The sequence below is a fragment of the Myotis brandtii genome, unplaced genomic scaffold, assembly GCF_000412655.1.
Source record: "Myotis brandtii unplaced genomic scaffold, ASM41265v1 scaffold863, whole genome shotgun sequence".
Taxonomy (NCBI): Eukaryota; Metazoa; Chordata; class Mammalia; order Chiroptera; family Vespertilionidae; genus Myotis; species Myotis brandtii.
The window spans coordinates 209,299-219,943 of NW_005371516.1; positions in this window are offsets into that span (position 1 = coordinate 209,299).

A 10,645-nucleotide genomic window follows, 5' to 3' on the forward strand; every position below is an offset into this window, starting at 1 on the left:
CTTCTGTCATATTCTATTTGTTAGAAGTGAATCACTAAATCCAGCCCACCCTCAAAGCAAGGAATTACATAAGGGTGTGAATAACCGAAAGCGGTAGACTTTGGGGACCATCTTAGAGATTGCCTAGCATAGGCAATAAACACAAAATACAGGGGTGTATTTTGTGTTTATTGGGGTGGAAAGAAGCAGGATTATAAGAGAGCTTAGAGGTTGGCATTGGCATATTTCTGAATTGGATGATTGAATTGTAGGTGTTCATTTTGGTATGTTTTTTAACTTTATAGATACAATATTATTTTCCTTCATATATATAAAATATATTTTTTTCAAAATGAAAGAAAGAGTTCATCTTCTGAAACAAAACATCTGTACATATTCAAGACTGACCCTTAATAACTTTAGTTCCTATTGAAAATTAGCCATTGCATTTCATCTGATTTATGAGTTCTGAGGAAGGTCACTTCATTCCTTCACACCTCAGGTTATATATGTCAAACGAACACTGTGCTTTAAGTCTATCTCTAAAGTAAAATGTTCATGAACTCATTTTAAAGTATCTTTAATTTAGTCTTTTAAAGTATCTTTAATTCAGTCTTTTAAAGTTTCCAAAATTTTCATATTAAAGGCACTCTACAAACTTATAAGAAGAAACATTATTTTGTGGTGTCTTTGCTTTCATAAATTTAGGCAAATGTGAGCTTTGTGTTTGAATGATGCAATAAACCTAACTCTTTGCTGTAAATGTGACCTGTAAATATTAGAATTAATGCAAACAAAAGAACTTGGTTCCATCATTTTGATATGTAATATTTCTCTCCCATCTATCCCATTGCCTGGTATTATAAGAAATATAGTTTGATAACATGAATCAAGCTAATGACATTAGCCCATGACTGATTACCTGTCCAGTTTGGCCTCATGAAAATTCCGAGCAATTAATTTTAATTTTATGATAACACTCATGGGATTGTAAACCATTCTCATTAACTTAAATTCACTCGTTTCCTACTCAAATATATATGCAGTACTGAATTAGCAAAATCGTTTACTCTAAAAAGAGTATAATTATAAGTTTCACAACAAAAATTTTATGAAAATGACACAAATTTTTAAATTAATTTTATTGCCCCTTTTCAGTTAAGAAAAACTATGTAGCAGTTCTTTGATTTTCAACTTACATTATTCTGAATGTCTCTTAATTGGTATTTTAAGAAAGCTTCATTGTTGGAGGCAAATGGGAGATTCTACAAAAACATAAATTACAAAATAACATGACTACTATACAATTTTAAGCAGTACAAATATATATGACGTATTAAGTAAAATCCATCTAAATCAACCCTCAGTTCCTAATTCCACTGACCTGAGGTAACAAATTTTAAAAACTTGATGTTTGTCTTTTTAGAAATGTTCTGTTATTAAAAACATATATGTGTTTACACATATGCAAACACATACACATTTTAAAATGAGACAATACCATAATTGTGGTCTGGAAATTTGCCTTTTCAACAGTAAATATCCATATTTATAAGATACAACTCTACATGAATCACTGATTATTGACTGTATAAAAATTCCATAGTTGGATCTATAATCATTTAACTATTTTTCTGTTGATATTATTTAAATATTTTATGTATTAATCTTTATTTTCTATTATTTAAAAAAATGCCCAAATAAACTCTTGGCTCTGAAATTGTTATTCTAATAATTAAAATGAATTATTAGAAGAGTAATTTAAATTTTTTATGTCCTTCCTTATATTGCTGTATCTCTCAAAATTCCTACTTACAGGTAGGAATTTCATAGCACTGCTCTTATTAGTGGATGTTATAGGCTTTATATTTGGGCCTCAATAAGAGGTTACAAATCTTGACTTTAATTTTCATTGTTAATTCAATTATGATTACATATTAGCTAAAGAATTCATAACAGTATGCCAATTTCAACTCAAATGAAAAGCTTAAAAATAGTTTTAAATATTTTATTTCTTTTAGCATAAAAACCATGATATGGTAGTGTAAGAGTGTTTATTTTTCTCTGGCAGTTCCGTACATATAAACAAGAATTTGCTTCTTAAAAAAATAATGAGCAGCAATAATCTTAATTAATTGCAATGCGGCTTTTGCAAAGAGCTTGGGGCCTAATTAGTTAAAAATCTCATCTGTAATATTTTCAGCATGAGTAGTCCATCAGAAATTACAAACTGATTATTCATTTTAGTGTCAACCATGCTTGTCATTTTAGTTTTCCCTGAGGGTTGGGGAATCTAACTTTCTTTCTAGAAAGTTGTCTCAGTTGTGCTTAGTGAGATAGACAGGCTGAGCCTGTGCTCTGTCCACTTCCATGGATTGGTAAAGGATTTTTGTGTTTTAGCGGAAACTCAGTATTTACCCACCGGGAAGGCTATCATGGAGTTAAAACAATTAGAATAGGAATTAGTTGGGTTTCACAGTAATTGGAAGGTAGATCATCTAAGAGCTGACAGGTAGTGCTCTGCCTGGCATCTTTGTTTTCTCATTGCAGGAGTTCTCTTAATAGTTTGGTTTCACAGTAATTGGAAGGTAGATCATCTAAGAAGAGCTGCCAGGTAGTGTGCTCTGCCTGGCATCTTTGTTTTCTCATTGCAGGAGAAAAAAACATCAGGCTATTTCTTGGCTGCCTCCTTTTTAATGTGCATCTAAGATTGGGAGCTTTTTCGAATATATTACGCATCAGGACTTTATCATTAACTGTGAGCTGCCTTCAGTCTGCTCTAGCCCGTTGCCCTTCTTGATTCAACCATATGGCTCTAGAAAAACCTCTCTGCAGAGCCAGGCACACAGCCATATGCCAACCCTCAAAACAAGCAATTCTGGTTTTATGCTCCGGCAATGCCAATTTCCATTTCCTATAGTTATGTCTTCTGTTATGGGGAGAAAAAGATAATGAAAACATTTCTTTTTAAAATACTTGTCCGACTCATGTGAAGCATGATGCATTTTCTCCGGGAAGGTGCCCATATTTTTGACCAAACTTTGCTGCTGCCTTGTAACTTTTTTCCTAGATTGAACCATTCTACTCTTCCATGTAGGCCACTGTGTAGGAAATGAGGTCAGACTATACATGTCATGTCTAATGCTTTATTTATTTCAGTTGTAATGCTGTAGCAGGGTATGCTTATGGCATTGCACTGAAAATGGCTGGATTCTTTGATATGGAGAGATAGGTTTCAGGTCAACTCCAACGAAAGAATTGATTGTTATCACAAGAAGGGATTTTTAAAAAGATCCTGTCCATTTCCACAGTCCTCAGAAATTGTCAATCATCAGTTAGAAAGCATCAGCAGAGAACACTGGGGTGGCAAAGAGCAGTCAGAGTAAGGGATGAGCCATTGGCAGCTGCCATTTCCATCAGCTAATATAGGAGGCATCATCAAAGTCTTCCCTAGAAATAAAGGGCAGTTCTTGGTGGCTAAAATCACAACTTGGGGCCACGGAAAAAGGCAAACCCTAAGAAGTTCCTAATCAGAACCCTCAACCAGAGAGGAACATCTCAGCTCAAGAAGCAGTGAAGGAAATGCAGATGGAGATCCTCAGATGCTAGAATGAGAATCCAAACTAGACCATAAGACTACTGCTAGGCCACACTAGCGCGGATTCCCACTGGTTCCTTGGTGAGGAAGATGGAAGCTGAATAGCAGAATTCACTCTGTAAACGTTTGATCTTTATCTATATCTATTTATCTAACTATTGTACATTGGGATTATTCTCACTATAATGTTTGTGTTTAAGAAGTCTTAGTATTTTTTTCAAGTTCATAGTGTCTCAGATCAAAGGTTCTCCAGGCATTGCCATGTACAAGATGTATAGCTAGGGGACCCTCCTTACTTCAGACAAAATCATGGTGCCAAGAAGGAGCATATTCAGGAAAGCATTATCCTTTACAAAGACGTTTTTCTCACCCTAGCTGGTTTGACACAGTGGATAGAGTGTTGGCCTTGGGACTGAAGGATCCAGGGTTTGATTCTGGTCAAGGGTACATGATCCCCAGTAAGGGGCATGTAGGATGCAGACAATCAATGATTCTCTTTCATCATTGATGTTTGTATCTCTCTCTCCTTCTCCCTTCCTCTCTGAAATCAATAAAAATATATTTTTTAAAAAAGACTTTTTTCTCTCAGGGTGTGCTGCCTATTGATTTATGATTATTTGTCAGTGACAAGGAAAAAAAGATATCATTTTGAAATACCTGAGAGTATTGGCTGTTATAATTGCTAGAATTTTCCAAGTTCAATGTATATATGAAAAACAAAATGTTTCTGCTTATCTTAATACCACTCACAACAATTTTAATCTCATATATATTGAGGAAGGTACCAGATCTTCAAATGAAAGTAACATCCCTTACTAGCACAAATAGGGATTGTTAACAGCACTCAGTCAGGTGACTACAGTTATTGATTAATCACTAGGCGTAATAAAGATGTCTAGGCTCACAGAAAAGACCCATGTTGTGTCAATGAAGAATTTTATTTTTGAAAAGATGTCGCGTTTGCACTAAATGTTTAATATGCTCCATTTCCAAAGTTGGATTTTTCATTTCAGGCCCGTTACCTGGGAATTGAGCATCTAGCACCATCTGCAGGCAAAGATCTGCTAATTTCACAAAAGCTTTACAACTGAGGTTAAAGTTAGTTCCATATGACGGAGAGGGCTGTGCTTACAATAAAAATATAAACTGAAATGCTATCTAGTTTGTCTTCCTTTTATTCTCTCAGAGCGTTCACAGTGGCCACCTTTCTGATTGGGACCAGGGGGCACAGCATCTAGGGTCCACAATACCTTTAAAGGCTCATGGGAACGTTTTAATTTCTTTTAAACTCAGAAATAAAAATGAACTTCTAGGTCAAAGAAAATGTTTTAACATATGATGTGCATATACCAATCCATCTTATAGAATATAATTTTTAATGTTTTTAAGTGGAGAAAGGGGTCTGGGAAGACACATGTGCCTAGAGCCCACAGAGGTCCTACTGGCAGGCTGATTGCTCAATGCTGAAGGACCACGAAGAGTCAGGAGCCATAATCAACTTAATCCTTATAAATCCTTGCCAATTTAGAAAATTTGTCATTATATATCAGCTGCTTTTAGCCTTTTTGTCTGTTTCTTACTAATGCTATGCCAGAGATGATTTTAAATTTATGTTCACATATCTTTCTTTTTTCTCACACATTGTTTAATCGATGCTTTTAAAAAATAAATTCTTTAATTAGGGAACAAGAAACACTAGTATACAGTAATCATTGGAAAACCTAAAACCCAAATGAGGAAGTTTGTCATCATTTCCTAGAGTGGTTCCACTGATTCATTTTTAAAAAATATATTTTTATTGATTTAAGAGAGGAAGGGAGAGGGAGAGAGATAAAAACATCAATGATGAGAATTACTGATGGCTGCCTTCTGCACACCAGGGACTGAGCCCACAACCCGGACATGTGCCCTGACCGGGAATCGAATCGTGACCTCCTGGGTCATAGGTCGATCTTCACCCACTGAGCCATGCCAGTGAGGCCACTGATTCATTTTTAGCAACAAAAACATATAATAAAACCTGTATATTGGGCATTTAAAAATATTTTTATTGATTTCAGAGAGGAAGGAAGAGGAAAAAAGAGATAGAAACATCAACGATGAGAGAGAATCATGGATTGGCTGCCTCCTGCACACCTCACATTGGGATTCAAGCCCAAACCCAGGCATGTGCCCTGACCAGGAATCAAACCATGACCTCCTGGTTCACAGGTCGACACTCAACTACTGAGGCATGCTGGCCAGGCTATATTGAGTACTTATTAAATGACACTCATTGTGAAAAAATTATTTATAATAATCTCATTCTAAATTAAAAACACCGGTTTCTCCTTACAAGTGAAGGAATTAAATATAGAGGGAGGTGAAACTCTGTGAAAGTCAAGGCATAGCTTTTTCTGTCAACCCATGACATGGATTGAAAAAATAGGGAAAGATACTCAAGTAAGATTCCTTATCAAGTGGTCATGAGCCATTAAAGTCATTGAAAATTCTTGGCTTTTTAAAAAAAAATAAGTGAGCCCAGTTTGAGCTTCGACCTCTGAACTAGGAGGTCATAGTTCGATTCCTGGTCAGGGCACATGCCTGAGTTGTGGACTTGATCCCCAGTGTGGGGCGTGCAGGAGGCAGCCAATCAATGATCCTCTCTCATCATTGATGTTTCTAACTCTCTCCTTTTCTCTCTAAAATCAATAACAATATGTTTTAAAAAAATAAGTGATACTATGCCATTGAAATAAATAAATAATAGCCCTCCATATGAGACAGATGTGCATTCAAATACAGCCACTTTAAATGTAAGCAGGTACTAGGTGTGAAAATAGCATTTAAAAAATAAGCAAAAAATTAAATTTCTTTTCCATAAATTTATTAAATTACTTTCTTTTCTAAACTCATTATATTTCTAAAACATTTCTTTCATTTGCATGAGTCATTAGCTTTCATAGGAGTGCTTTTATAAAATCTGTAAACTATAGCATTTCTTCATTATTAGCATATACAGGTCTATTAAACCCTATGTAATAAAAGCCTAATATGCTAAGTGTCCGATCGTCTGGTCACCCATTTAACCAATCAAAGCGTAATATGCTAATGATATGCTAAGGCCGCTCAACTGCTCACTATGACCACCAGGGGGCAGACTCTCTGACCAGTAGGTTAGCTTGCTGTTGGGGTCTGGCCGATTGGGACTGAGCATGACGGGCAGGACATGCCCTGGAGCCCTCCTGTGGTTCCTCATTGGCTGGTCAACCTCCCGTGTCCCTCCCCGGCCCCAATTGTGCACTGGTGGGGTCCCTCTGCCTGGCCTGCGTCTTCTCGCAATCGGGCTGAGGAACCCTCCCCCGAGTGCATGAATTTCGTGCAGTGGGCCTGTAGTCTATTATAAATGGATAGCCTACTGATTAATATTTTAATGAAAGCTTGGGATTTGTGGTGTGAATCTAGGAAATATTTATGAAAAATTTTAAGTGCTGGTTTAGAGCCCTGGCCAGTTTTGCCCAGTGGGTAGAGCATTGGCTTGAGGATTGAAAGGTCCCGGGTTCGATTTCAGTCAAGGGCACATACTTCAGTTGCAGGCTTTATCCAGGTGCATGCAGGAAGCAACCAATAGATGCATCTCTCTCATCATTGATGTTTCTATCTCTCCCTCTCCCTTTCTCTCTTAAATCAATAAAAATATATTTAAAAACATAAAGTGCTGGTTTAGACATTTCAGAATCAATCCCTGGGCAATGATAACTTTATAACCATAAAAAGTATATATTGAAAATCAATTATATAAGGCTACTGATAAATTTGCTCCATTGTATATCAAGCAAAGGAGGCAAAGAGACAGATATTAAAATTATCTCTATTTCCATAGTAAAAATTTCAGTTCCAATTCTTAACTTTATTTTTTTTTCATTTTTATCTAGAGTACTTTTTCTTTCTAGTACTCACATTTTCACAAGAGCTTAAAATTTTAAGTACACACTAATTGTTAAAGGTTTATTTTGCATTTATATGTTTGTATGTTTTATAACAAAATAAAACATTGTGAAATGTTCAATTCTCTTAATTCTTTAAAACTTTTAGCAAATATGAAATGATAAATCAAAATCTTATTAATTTTGACATTAAACTTTATTACTTAAAAGATTCTTATCAAAGTTAGCAATAATTTTATTTTGATAATGTCTCACTTTATCTTATACTTTAGACATGTCTCACTAAGTCCCTTAGAAGTTTCTAGAAGATTCTTGAGTAACCTTATATCTGTGATTTTGAACTCTATATCCAGTAGTTTTATTTCTTCCATTTCTTTCATTTGTGACATGTTTCTTTGTCTCAACATTTTGGCTGCTTCCCTGTGTTTGTTTCTATGTATTGTGTAGAACTGCTATATCTCCTTGAGTTGATAGAGTGGCCTTGTGTAGTAGGTGTCCTATAGGGCGCAGTGGCTCAGCTTCCTCAATCATCTGAGGTAGACACTCTAGGTCAGTGATGGTGAACCTTTTGAGCTTGGTGTGTCAGCATTTTGAAAAACCCTAACTTAACTCTGGTGCTGTGTCACATATAGAAATTTTTTGATATTTCCAACCATAGTAAAACAAAGACTTATATTTTTGATATTTATTTTATATATTTAAATGCCATTTAACAAAGAAAAATCAACCAAAAAAATGAGTTCGCGTGTCACCTCTGACACTTGTTGTAGTGAGACTGGATTGCTGTTGGTGTCACTGGGAGGAATTGACCTCCAGGCCAATTGACTGTGAGGACCAGCTGCTACTACAGTGGGAGAGCTGCTGTGTAGGAGATACCTCTATGGAGCAGGACTTGCTTCAGTGGAGCTTTGGTGCTCACTGAGTCTGCCCCTTGAGTGTGTTGTTTATGGATGTGTAGAGTTGTCATCGGATATGGTCTGACACTGACCACTGGGTACACTGGCTCTTGGGTCTCCAGGGAGGAGTAAAGGCAGCTACTGCCCGGAGGCCACCCAGCAGGAGCTACAGAGAGATCTGAAGATTCCTCCTCTTTGTATTGGGTTTGGAAGTGCCCAGAAAAGGCCCAGCTGTGAAGCAAGGCAGGCTGGTGCTGGTGCTGGTGCTGGGTCTTGGGCCTTCTATTGATAGGTTTGGAGCTCTCTGACTCCCTGCAGCTTGTTTGACAGATTTTACCCTGAGCAAGGAGAGGCCATTTATATGCAAAAGCTGCTGCTCACATCTTGGGTGGAGTTGTAATTGGATGAGGCGGGTTCTCAGGGAATCACCAGGGTGGAGCAAACAGAAATGGCTGCCAGTCAGCCCTGCGACTGACCAGGGAGGTCCCAGCATAGGAAAAATGATCCCTGCAAGCACCTCCAACTGGGAGAAAGCCGCCTCCAAGTTCCTGCCCCGATGCCAGACAATCCAGTTCCTCCTTGTATGTGTCTGTGTCCCCCAGAGCTTCGCCCTGGCATTGGAGCTCAGAGGAAGCAGGACCTGGTAAGTTCATTTTATGGTGCTGGCCTTTTAAGAGGAACAGCTGGGTCTCCAGCAGTCTCTGAGTCACTGAGCCCCAATCTGCATTGGTTTTTACAGCTGAGGTTACGGGGACTTCTTTTCCCAGCTCTGGGACCCTGGGCTGGGCATCTGGTGTGGGGCTGGGACCCCTTGCTCCTCTGGGTGGCCTCCGCAGAGATGACCTCTCTCCTGATTAAAAAAGCGGCACACGTGGTGCTGGACCAGTCTGTTCCACACCTCTGCACCTCCTACCAGTGTCAGTGTGCTTTCTTCTTTACTTCTGTATGATGGTTGTTCTGTATTTTAGTTGTAATTTTGATGTGGTTGTGGGAGGCTGCGAGTACGGGAGTTTGCCACCATCATGGCCTCTGAGAAAATTCTTATAACAGTAATAACTTCTAAATAAATGTTCCACATAAGGGGGAAAGGTCAAGTGAATTGTAGTGTTAGTATTATAGAACTTAATATATCATTGAGAGTTTGTTTTTAAGGACATGGACATGATTTTAAATAATATTGAGTGAAAATAAACATAATATAAATTTATAATCACTACACTTATTTTTCATGAGAGGTATCTGCTTCAATAGCTCATACTGCAAACTGGTATAATTCAAGATAATACTCCCTTTGGTATAAATGCAGCATTTACAGGTTGTTTTCCTCAGGACTGGCATGAATGGTTGGGCAGGATGTGTAATGCACAAGCCGCACAGCTAAGGAAGAGCTGTTCACGTCACAGACATCATGGATTTGAATACTTAAGAAACAATTTTCCTGAAAAAGGCAATAGGACATCTTGTTAAATAATGTCATCGAGCCGGGCTGGCATAGCTCAGTGGTTGAGCATTGACCTGTGAACCAGGAGGTCACAGTTTGATTCCCAGTCAAGACACATGCCTGGGTTGTGGGCTTGATCCCTTGCAGGAGGCAGCCGATCAATGATTCTCTCTCATCAGTGATGTTTCTATCTCTCACTCCATCTCCTTCCTCTGCTGAAATCAATAAAAACATATTTTTTTAAAATGTCATCAATACTTAGATAGTTTCTGGACAGTTGGAAACAAAGCATTTCGAGGAAGGGGATTTTTAAAAGAGACACATAATGGAGGAGCATTTGACATATTGCCACCCCGCTCCCCTGCACATGTCATCAGTTTGGCTCCAATAAGCTCATCAAAATTCTCTGAGGGTCTGGACGTCCTTACGTCACGGGCGGGCACGCAGTGCGTCAGGACCCGAGGAAGCCCACCGGCTTCCTGCCTCCCATCCCGCCAACCGGCGAGTTTCTCTCAGGATTCTCGGCCTCCTGCTCTCAGTAGCCGGCCATGACTTTATTTAAGCTGCTCTTCGGAAACCCTCAAGGTGGGTAAGGATTGAGATAACCGGGGAAAGAAAAAAAGAGGTGCCGCTTTCATTTCGGCTTTTTCGTTGGATTGCTTACCGAGGCTAAACGAACGTTGTGCTGGGCCCATGAGAGACCCAGCTCCCTCTCCCCAGGAGAGAGGACACTTGCTCCCCCAGCCCCCGTGGCCGAGGTGCCGGCACTCAGACTTCAGCCCTCTGCATCCGGAGTGGCGGGCAG